The 10,289-nt window shown below is 48.5% G+C and overlaps 1 protein-coding gene across 1 annotated transcript in view; it reads right to left on the bottom strand.

Moving 5' to 3' along the window:
- Window positions 1-49: 49 nt before the first annotated feature.
- FOXO3 (forkhead box O3) overlaps window positions 50-10,289 on the bottom strand; it is a gene marked incomplete at its 5' end in the record, with an annotated part of 14,146 nt that continues 3,906 nt past the window's right edge. The window contains one exon of the mRNA XM_010139244.1: window positions 50-223. The remainder of the gene's footprint in view (window positions 224-10,289) is intronic.

The raw sequence follows: 10,289 nt of genomic DNA, 5'->3' as shown, positions 1-10,289 counted from the left end.
TGCATCATTCGAAATGAATCCAATACCCCCCCCCCCCAGAAAGAAGAAAGAAAAGAAAAAAGGAGGATCTTCACTCCAGTAAGGGGCCTATTAACAGTCTGATTAATTAGGAAAATAATGCAGGTTCACAAAGGTCGTAAGCTGTAAACAGTATCACTGTCCACTTGCTGACAGCAGATTTGGCAAAGGGTTCTCTCTCTACATCTCGTGTCAGTTTGAGGGCCTGGAGAGGAAGAAGAAAAAGAAGACAGTGAGACTGCTGCACGTAGAAGCAAAACACAGCAAAAAAGGCAACCAAGCAAACCCCCAACAGCTTCACCGACACAAAATTTTGATTCGTTTGCACCCAGAAGCCTCAAACTTGGAGCAAGGAGTAAGTTGCACCGTGACCCTTGACAAGGTTTGAGTGCACTCTTTTGCTGGCTTAGCTGCTGCCAAGCAGGAAAGGAAAAACCCCTCTCCAGTGAAAACCAATGGCCAGGTCTGATTTACAGAAACCCAGTGCATCATCTTTTTGTTAAGCGTATTTCCAAGTGAAGGACAAAAGGATCCTCCAGCTTTTCTCCATTTTTCACCATCACCTATCTCAGCATCACCAAAAAAAATCTTCCATCAGCCTTTTACAACGATCACCAGCCTTGAGGGACAGCCGAAGGAGACTGCTCAAGAGACGCAGCGTGGAGCTATGAATTTTGGTTTGGACTTTGGAGCTCTCCATTTTCCTGCTTGCACATCACAAGATCAACAGACAGGGGCCACCCAGCTTTAAAAATAGGGTTAGGGTCCGTCTTGTCCATCCAAGACACCTTGGATGCAGCACGGAGAGGACTACGAAGGGGCACAGTAAGTAGGTAAAACACTGAAAACAGATAAACATTTCAACCAACGGTGCCAAGGGACCAGGTTTTTCAAGGTACTCCATGGCTTAAAAACACAGGCGGGCACCAAGTAGGGGTTTGTGCATTTGAACATTCCCATGAAGTCCTTCTGCACCTTCAGAAGGGCCACTTGGTGGCCATCCGTGTTGCTGGGCATGTGCCTTCTGGCTCTGAAACAGCTTCTGAAACCAGAGCTTGGTGCCCCACCCCACGTACAACCTGTTGAGGATTTTCCCCGAGGCGAATGATTGGTGATTTTTTTTCTGTAGTGCAAGGACAAGGGGACACAAAGCCCTCTGAGTTGGTTACAGGAAAGTCTTTACTCTCACAACACCCTGGTATCAGGTACCCTCATGAAGAACGGTGGATTTAGGGGGAAAGCTGGAATAAGTGGAACCAGCATCTCCTGCGAGGGGCATCACTCCAAGGTTGTCATGAGATGACTCTCCATCACTGCCCCTCTCCTTGCTAAGGCGCGGGCACTGATCCTATGATAACATTTTATTAAAATGACCTCTTCTGATAATGCTCAATGATTGATGGAAATTTAATCATTTTGTCTCATGGTTATTAGAGCAACAGCGTGACAGCTGCTCCCTGCGCCATTAGGGGAGAACTTCACTGAGCACAGCTTAGGGAGCAGACAGATTGCGCGTTTCACCCAAACAAAATTTGGCTTTAGCCTTAATTATGTGGAGGGGTTTGGGGTAGACTGTTTTGTGAGTAAAGGGATTTCCAACTGGATCAACATATTGATTTCTTCATTTTCAAAGGGTAAATTAACTCTAGCCGTTCGTTAATGTGACTGCCTGGCAACCACTCCATTTGGTAAGTGTGTCCTGACGGCCCTAACAAGGTCAGCGGAAGATACCCAGACAGGCCCCAGTAAAGATACCCAGGAGCCCCCAGTAAAACCTGGCTAGTGGCTGGTACGCAGCTCAAACGAGTGCGTGCCCTTTCCTCTGCTTCTCCTTAAAGCCTCCGCACCAGAGGGGCTGGAAACGGGTGGCTTCCCAAAGTGCAGCCTCATCTGATGGCAAAGCTTGGGTCCACGTGCTGCAGACCGGCAAGCTGGCCCTCCCTCACATAGCCGCCAGCCATGCTGAGCGCGGGCTTAACTTCAGCATGTGTGAGAATTCTTGCTGACTTAAAAGTAAACGAGCCCAGAAACTCCTGATGAAGTACCAGAGTAGGGCTTAAGGTCTGAATTAAAAATGTATTCATAATATTGTACTACAAAACAAAATGACAAGAGAAAAACTGGAGGACAGATGATGATGATGAGCATTTCTGGAAGTGGCACTAGCTGGTATTTTTTCCTGAGGACACCCGTCCTTTAAACAGCGCCGACATTCAGGATCAGACGCATAGATGAGGGGGAATTTGCTCGTGGCAGAACCAAACCACACTCCACTTTCACAGCTCTGTTTACGCGGACGTTGCAAATGGATTAAAAATCGAAATGAAGTAGATCAACCTATCTGCCTTCAAATTACCCCACCCAAGTCCGTAATAGATCCACACAGTCTTGCTTTCTGTTTTGCCACAAAAAGCCTCTGTTAACCCTGCGTTAGAGACCTGCTGCTTCACAGCCAGGATCATTGTACAGGCAGGGAAGCAAGCACTCCGGTTACACCTCCACTGACCGGTGATCCTCAGCCACAGCTCCCAACCCCACAGCTGCCAACCACAACTGCCCCCAAAGATCTCCATCGGCATCCTGAGCCAACACAAGGTTTTCTCCCCTTCCTGACAGCCACGGAAAAGCTCGTCGTCCTCTGGGTTTGCAGAGGCAGATGGGCTTTCTCCTCTGGTGAGCCACAACGACGGTGTCCTCTAAGGGCAACACACACCTTTGCAGGTAAAGTACTCCAGTCCCCACTTTATTCTTTTACCTGGCCTTTACTACTGGGTCCTGTCTGGGGAGACGGGAGCAGCGGAAGTATGAACAAGGGGAGCGATGAAAAAAAATATATGGAACAGCGGTTGAGGAGGGATACAAGACAGGTGACATCTAGCAGGGCTAGACTGTGCTAAGTTGCAAAGTTAGCAAAGCTAACTTGCCACAGCAAAGGGGCAGAGTCCCCTCCTAGGTGTGGCATGGTCACGTATTTCTTGGGCTGAGGAGAACTTCCAAAAAGGGCACTACTGGAAAACATCATCTGCCTGTATTTTCTACGCCACTCCCTGGAAAATTCAGTTCCCCCTTGAAAAGCTCCTCGGCCAAACCCAAAGCCCATTTTCAATAATCAGGGAGTGGAAACAAAGCAGGAATTTTAGACTTCCTCCCAAAGTTTCTTATTCTTCCTTTCCTTAAGACTTTCTTCTGGAGAAAATGAAGGCTTTCTTTTGGAGTGCGGTCCTCAGAACTGCATTGATACCTGGGCTCTGTCACACACACACACGCACGCGCGCGCTGAAGGTACAGGCAATTCCACTGCGGCTGTTTTGACTCCCTAGGTACAGAAGGCTGGGCCAAGATACATCTGCCGGACATGAGAAGACTCCATAGTATTGTATCAAGCTATCGCTTAGGCAAGCACACATGCATGTGGCTGGTGAAAATAAAGACTTTAAAACAGAAAAAGCATTAAGTGAGGAGTGAGGACAAACTCCTGTTTGTCACGTCCCACAGGTATTTTGAACCCTAGATGCTAAATCCGTTTACCCTATTTCTGTAAGAATGTACAACAAAAAGCAAGAGTTTCTGTATTTTCTAATTGTTCAGCTTGCAAGCAGTGATGTGGGAGATGAGATGCCCCTTCCTTCCGTCCTTTTGTGTGCCCTCCCATCCTCTGCCTTGCTACTGACCAGTTACACAAGCTACTCTTGCTTTATGCTGTGGCCGAGCTGTTGGTTGTGATTTCCCTCCAGCAACACCACCTCCTCACCTCTGTCTCGCATCATTCCACCGCTTAACTGGATGGCTGCCTCTCAAGCCCCACACCAGCTCCTGCACCCTCAGAGCAGCTCTGAAGGATCATCTCCCCCCTGTTGCTTTCTCCCTTTGACTCCTAAAAGTGCCAATTATGCAGCACTGGAAATTTCTTCGCAATAGAAAGGTGACATGTCCATGGTCCCCAGAGTGAGGCACAGATTACAAGCACTGGTGGCAACTTTATCAGTAAGCTAACGTAACAATCAGCACACAAAGTTTTCTGTAAAAAGAAAAGTTGGGTGCTCCTTTACGTAATTACGGTATGAGACACCAAACTACCAGCACACAGCTCCTCCGTGTGGCGGCCTGCCAAGGATTTGGTAGGATGATTTCCTGGTTTGGCTGGAAGGCTTGTTGAGTGGATCACACCTTGAAAAACATCACCACTTAGCAGTCTGTAGAACAAGTGTTTTCCCTGGGTACCACCCCGTAACGACTTCCCAAGGTCAGGAGATCCCAATAACTACTTTTACTGTCCAGAGACTTGGGTTGCAAATATTTTGAAGGAAACTTGTGTCCTTTAGCGACAGATGTGCGTTTGTTCTGGTGCCTCTGCCCCTTGATTTGTCATTGCCGCCAGCAGTACAGCTTCTACTCCAGGACGGGAGTAGGCTCAAAAAGCAAGACTTGGTTATGCGTGGTTACAAGTTAATATTCTGCCCAAGGTGTCACAGCTCAAGACTGAAGAACACACAGTATTTGTTTAGAAACAAGTAAGGAGGGTAACTACTGTCCTAAAATGACAAAATGTCAACATGAGATTTTTGGTTTGAGCAAAATAAAAATTAGGAATCCCGATGCCATGGCAGGTGTCACGGTGTCACAGTGTCACCCTACAGGCTTAGCGTATGCTGCTCTAGGATGCCTCCGTGCTGAACAACGCTGAGGTCAGGGTGGAAAGCCCAAGGAGAAAAGAAGAGCTGGCAATCTAATCAGCTTTCTTTCCTGAGCTTTCAGGCGTGTTGCAACTTCACTTTTTAAGTTCTACTCATAAAAATAGATCTTTCCCAGCTCAGAACTGGGGGCAGAGAGTGAGGCCGAGGGATGGAAAGAGGAAGAACGCTGGCACAGAACTAAGACTGATGGGAGCTAAAAAGTTGCTGCGCTGGTACTTGCGCAGGCACGGAAGTGTCTCTCTCCCTTCTATGGCTGCTCTTCTGCTCCATGAAACACTGCAAATCGTAGCAGACAACCAAGTATTTTGGAAGTAAATGTAACTAAAGTCAGGAGATCGCTTTCTCACTCCGTATCCGCTCCCTAGGATGAAAAGCTTGCCCAGAACTGTAATGAGGGGCCACAACTACTGATACGCATGTTGTTCCATATCCCACTTGTCTACAGAATCACAGAAAAGTCCAGGCTGGAAGGGACTCAGCATCATCTGGTCCGTCCTGCTGTTGAAGGAAGGGCCTCAGGTTAGTTTATTCGGGGCCATGTCAAGCCAAGACCGGAATACTTCTAGCAAGGCAGAGACCACCACTCCTCTGGGCAGTTCTTTTTACCCCCAAAAGTGGGCAATTCTACTCATCTACCCATCTTACTGTAAAAAGGAGACATCCAGAGAAAAATTGGTCTGCTCACACATTTAAAAGCACAAGTAGAGCAGGGTTTTCCTCATGTAGCAAGACCTGATACTGAACAACCAAATTCACCGGAAATTCTGCGCTTGCTTGCAAGAGGAGCCGGCACATGCAGACTCCACCACATATGTCACTGTGTTGTTGCCCATACAGGAAGACCATATGCTGATGCACTTGTTTTTACACCGACAGACATGTCAGCGTGCAGTTATGCCAGCTTTCCAGCACAAGCACTTCTGATCCCCAACTGCTGTTGAGAACCATCACATCTGGCTGGGTTCAATCCTCTGCCCTGGCTAACGCAGAAGAGTTAGATACAGGACATCACCTCTCTACAAGGTCTCCAGGCTTCTTACTCAACAACCTTGCGGTGAATTTTATCCCCTGCCTTTTGATCAGGGGCCTCTGCGTGGGGTGGAAATCCTGCCACTGGTTGAGAAATATTAGCCTGGGTGTTCAGCACAGGACTTGGTAGGCAGGATGCTGCTGGACTAGAGGAAGAAGGCCCGAAGTGCTTGTGAAATCCATCTTCTATTAGGTGTAAAGTACATCAGCTGGAGTAACCCTGCTTTCTTTAGGCAGTCAGGAGCACTGGGAAGGAGACCTCTACTGTGGATCAGAAAAGGATGGATAACCACTGAACCCGTGCAAGACCAGGGAAGGATTTTGCTTGCACTTTTGAATCTGAACAACAAAATAAGAGCCACTTTTTAGAGTAAAAGGTACCTGCATGGCTGGAAACATCCTGAATTACAGGTTTATAGTGCTAAGGAAATGTGCTATGTACTCTATATTCTGAGTGTCCTCATAAAGAGTTTCTTTTTCTCTGCCGTGTACCAAGCCTGTTTTAAAAACATCCTCTCTGCTATGGAGTCTTCTCATTCTCCTCCACACTAAGCTGAAAATGACAGGCCAATAATGCCCACACGGGTCACACAAAAGGATTTCCACCATGTTGGTACAAAGCAGGACATCCTCTACCATGACTTACAAGCGGCAGAAAAGGCAAGAGAGGAAAGGTCCTCCCTCAAAACCAGATCTTCTCTACCTTTGCATGAAACAAATTACCTCTGAAAGTGAGGAGAAGCAGGCGATATAAGGGAAAAGCAATGGGCAAGATACTCAGCTCAGCTGTAGAAGTGCATAAACGCAAGCCATTCTGCATGGCATCACCGGGGAAAAGTGGCTTTTATCGTGGAGCAACGGCAGACAACTGCAGACAACTGCAGCTACACAGCGGCCTCCGTTAGCTGAGCTGCATCTCCGACCGATTACTGCTCAGCAGATGTCCGCGCCGTCAGACTCCAACAACTGCCACCCTGCATGGTAATCTGAGTGGAAAAGCTGATTAAACAGCCCCCGTAGACTGAGCGAGAGCCGAGTGTTCCCACCACCCAGCCGCAGGTACCTGATTAAATGGGGTCAGTGTCCCCATGCACTGTGTGGGGCTCGAACAGGGACAGGCCTGATGGGAACATGCTGCTGGAGACTCTGCACCAGCAGCGCCAGGAGCTCAGGGTGGCATTCCAGGAGGATATCTGCCTCCATCCTCCCTCCCCAGGCCAGGAGAGAAAGGGCACTACTGAGTATGTGCTCTCCTGCTGCCTACACTATACCTGTGCTCTTCAGCTGTCATCAGCACAAGGCTTAAACCTCTCCGTCTGTCACTTCATCACCTTGGCTGAGTGCTGAACTGCTACGAAAAAAGATCTTGACCTTTCCTCAGCCGCATGACGCTATGTTTCTAAAAAGGATTACGCACTTCTTCCGGCAAGTACGGTTTTAGGGGAGGTATTTGAAAGTCTAGCTCAAAAGAAGAAAGAAAAACCACCTGTAACCATCCCAGCTTTCAGTCCACAGGACGTCTGGGGACCAGCACTGATCGGCACTCTAAACAAGCATTACAGCTCATTCACACGAAAAAGATGGTTTGTGAAGACTCGTTCCGTAATAAAACCTGCGTGCTGCCGATCCAGGGAGGAAAGCACTGGGGAGACCAGTTGATGCAGGCTGTTCTAAAAATATCAGTTTGTGCTGTCATCTGGTGAGAGTATGTCATCCTGTAATCTTGGCATCTGCAGGGACAGCAAGTTTCTGCCTAATTATTGCTGCTGAATCACATGACAAAGCATGAGGTACTAAAAAATACACCTATATAAAACACCAACAGAAGAACACCCAAACCACAGGACCAGACCACAGCTTCAGCTGCTGTACACTCACAACACAAGCCTGTGGAGGCAATCCTGGCTTTTACAGATCTTCTTCCTGGGTTACTAAAACCCCTGAACATAAACCCAGATTAAAAAACCACCAAACCCCAAAAGCCCTACTCCCAGGAGTGAGCGATTCGGCGTGTTTGTGTCAGCGCCCGCTGCCTCCACGCAGCAAAAGCCACGGCATCCCGGCAAGTGTAGGACTGGCCCCTGCCTGCAAGGGGCTTCAAGGGGCACTGCAGCCAGCGGGACCACAGCGGGGGGACACCCCCAGAGGGCTTTGCCCAGCTTTCCCCACTTCTCCTCCCCACCAGGCACAAACACCGAGTTTGCTCCCGTGCCGCTGGTGCACATCTGGGGAGCGAGGAGCCTGCACAGGGCGAGACCTCCTTGGAGTTACGGGATCGCTGGTCACAGCAGAACACGTTTTCTACATCGGTGTTTTTGTTCAAAGACTAAACGTGGCGTGCGTGATGTTTAGCTAGTCACAAAACCACCCTTCAAAACTTGAGCTGGCTGAAACAACACTGAAATGGTAGAAGCGCGCCACCGCCTTAACCACTAACCTGTTAGAAACGGAGCAGAAGAATTTGCTGCTCCTGGATTTCCTTGAGGTTTTTTTAAAGGCAGCCAGCCCCACCTTGTCTCCATGTAAGAAACCTGCCAGCCCTACCCCTAAGACCTCGTTCTTGAAAACAAGAGAGGAGGAAGAACAGCTATGGTGCAGATGCAGGCAGTGTCCTCAAGCAAAAGGTCCACTGGTTCTTGTTTCTGCATTTCAGCTTTGATGAGCAGAAAATAAGGTTTTTGGTAAAGAACAAAGATCATCTTCCTCATGACATATTGTCCAGAGGTCTGAAATTCGAAACGCTATCCAAATGATGATCTCTTCACTATCTACTTCAACTTTTAAGATGGTGTTTTAGTGAATAATAAGTCACCCTCAAACCTATGCGTGTCCTCATACCAACTCTCTGGTATGAATTTCACCCAGAAACAGGCTGATCACCAATTAACATACTGGCAAGTAGTCCAGACTGATGGGGCGAATGAAATACCAACGGGCTTTCCATTACGTTTCCTAGGATGTTGCTTTATCAGAGATGTTAATCATCAACCTGTGAGAACATTAAATGACGTTGCTGTTAGTAGCTTGTGCACTCTACTGCTACAGTTAGGTGATGTGGGACCTTGGTGATGCCAAGGCAAAATGAGTGACCCTAACTGATCTATGGAATCTTTTACTTTTGAACAAGTCAATGTGACTCCAGCACAATTCCATTACGGAGCCCAGAGGCATCCTGCTAAACGGCACGCTGAAATCTCGCCTCGAAGATACAGCTAGTTGAGTTTTTCAGATGGAGTTCCTGCCCTGCATGCGCTGAGCTGTCCTCCATCCCCTGCCCAAGCCCGGCCACCATCGCTGCCTGTGCAGAGCCGTTGTGAACTGGATCACTGAAACAATCGAGGTAAAAACAACTTCTTGGACAGCTTTTGATGTCGGAGGACATGTAAATATCTTGAATAGTCTGCCCTGCCAGTCTGGTTGGGACTACTCTTTGGCGAATGTCAAGTCCCTTGCGACTTGCGACCTGAGAAGGACGACGGAGCAAAGCACCGAGCTATGAGAACCCCAGGCTGAGAGAGGATCCATTAATTTCAAAATAAAGGGTATTATTCTAGAGACAGGCAAGGGAATAGCGATGTCTTTATTGATAAGCTGAAAAACAAGGTGATGATTATCTGAGTGCGTGAAGAGCATATCCAGTGCTCTCGGGAATCAGGCAGAGATAGAGGAATAGAGGCCCCAGCCAGCTTAAGAGGCGAAAATTAGAGCTGAGTGAATAAAGCATGAAAAAAGCATATTGATTTTCACCTTTCCTCCTTGTAAGAGAAAAAAAAGCCAAAACAACCCCAAATTCATTCACAGGCCTCTCTGAGGGCCCTCTGAAAGGCTGGGCAGGGCCAGCCTCATGGGCACAGGGACAGTGAGGTGGGACCGGGCACGGCGCTCTCCAGGGACCAGCTCAGGCTCACGTGCAGCAAATGTGCCCAGCCACTAAACCCGCAACGGTGGCTTCTGCACGGGGTTTTCACTTCCCCTATGAAGAAGTTCAGTCGATTTTCTTCCAAAGTAAACCCCCCTCCATACCTAGAGTACGTATAAACTAAATGCCTACATATTTGGCTTCTTCCTTTTCCTCCTGAAAACTGACTCCGACCTCTCTCCTGTTTTTCACAGGACACACAACAGCACTCGCTATGTCCAGGTATGCCAGTAACGCACTGTAACTGCTTCTGCCTGCCTGCGAAACACACCGGCTGCCCTCACAAAACAGACTTCCCGTGTGCAAGCGCCAGGCTGCTCTGCTGAAAGCATTCCCCGGTCCTCAAGGCTGTAGAGATGCGCTGTTGGGATAATGAAGACTGCAGGGTGAAGGTTTTAGTCTGGGGGTCCCTGCTGGAGAAGTAACCGAGAACGCAGCTCAGAACAGTTACATCTGATGTCACATGAGGTGTCCCTATCGAAATACGAGCTGCTCCTAGGGAGGCAAACTCTCGAACAGCGCTGCTTAGCAGACGAGGAGAGCTGCACGATGAACCAGCTCAGCAGAAATCATCTGCGCTTGCACCTGATACCGGAGACACCCCGCAGTAGCCAGCCCGCTCGTCAGAG

Source organism: Buceros rhinoceros, unplaced genomic scaffold (genome assembly GCF_000710305.1).
Source record: "Buceros rhinoceros silvestris isolate BGI_N320 unplaced genomic scaffold, ASM71030v1 scaffold2377, whole genome shotgun sequence".
Classification (NCBI taxonomy): domain Eukaryota; kingdom Metazoa; phylum Chordata; class Aves; order Bucerotiformes; family Bucerotidae; genus Buceros; species Buceros rhinoceros.
The sequence above is the reverse complement of the archived record's forward strand: the minus strand, read 5'-3'. Positions and strand labels throughout refer to the sequence as shown.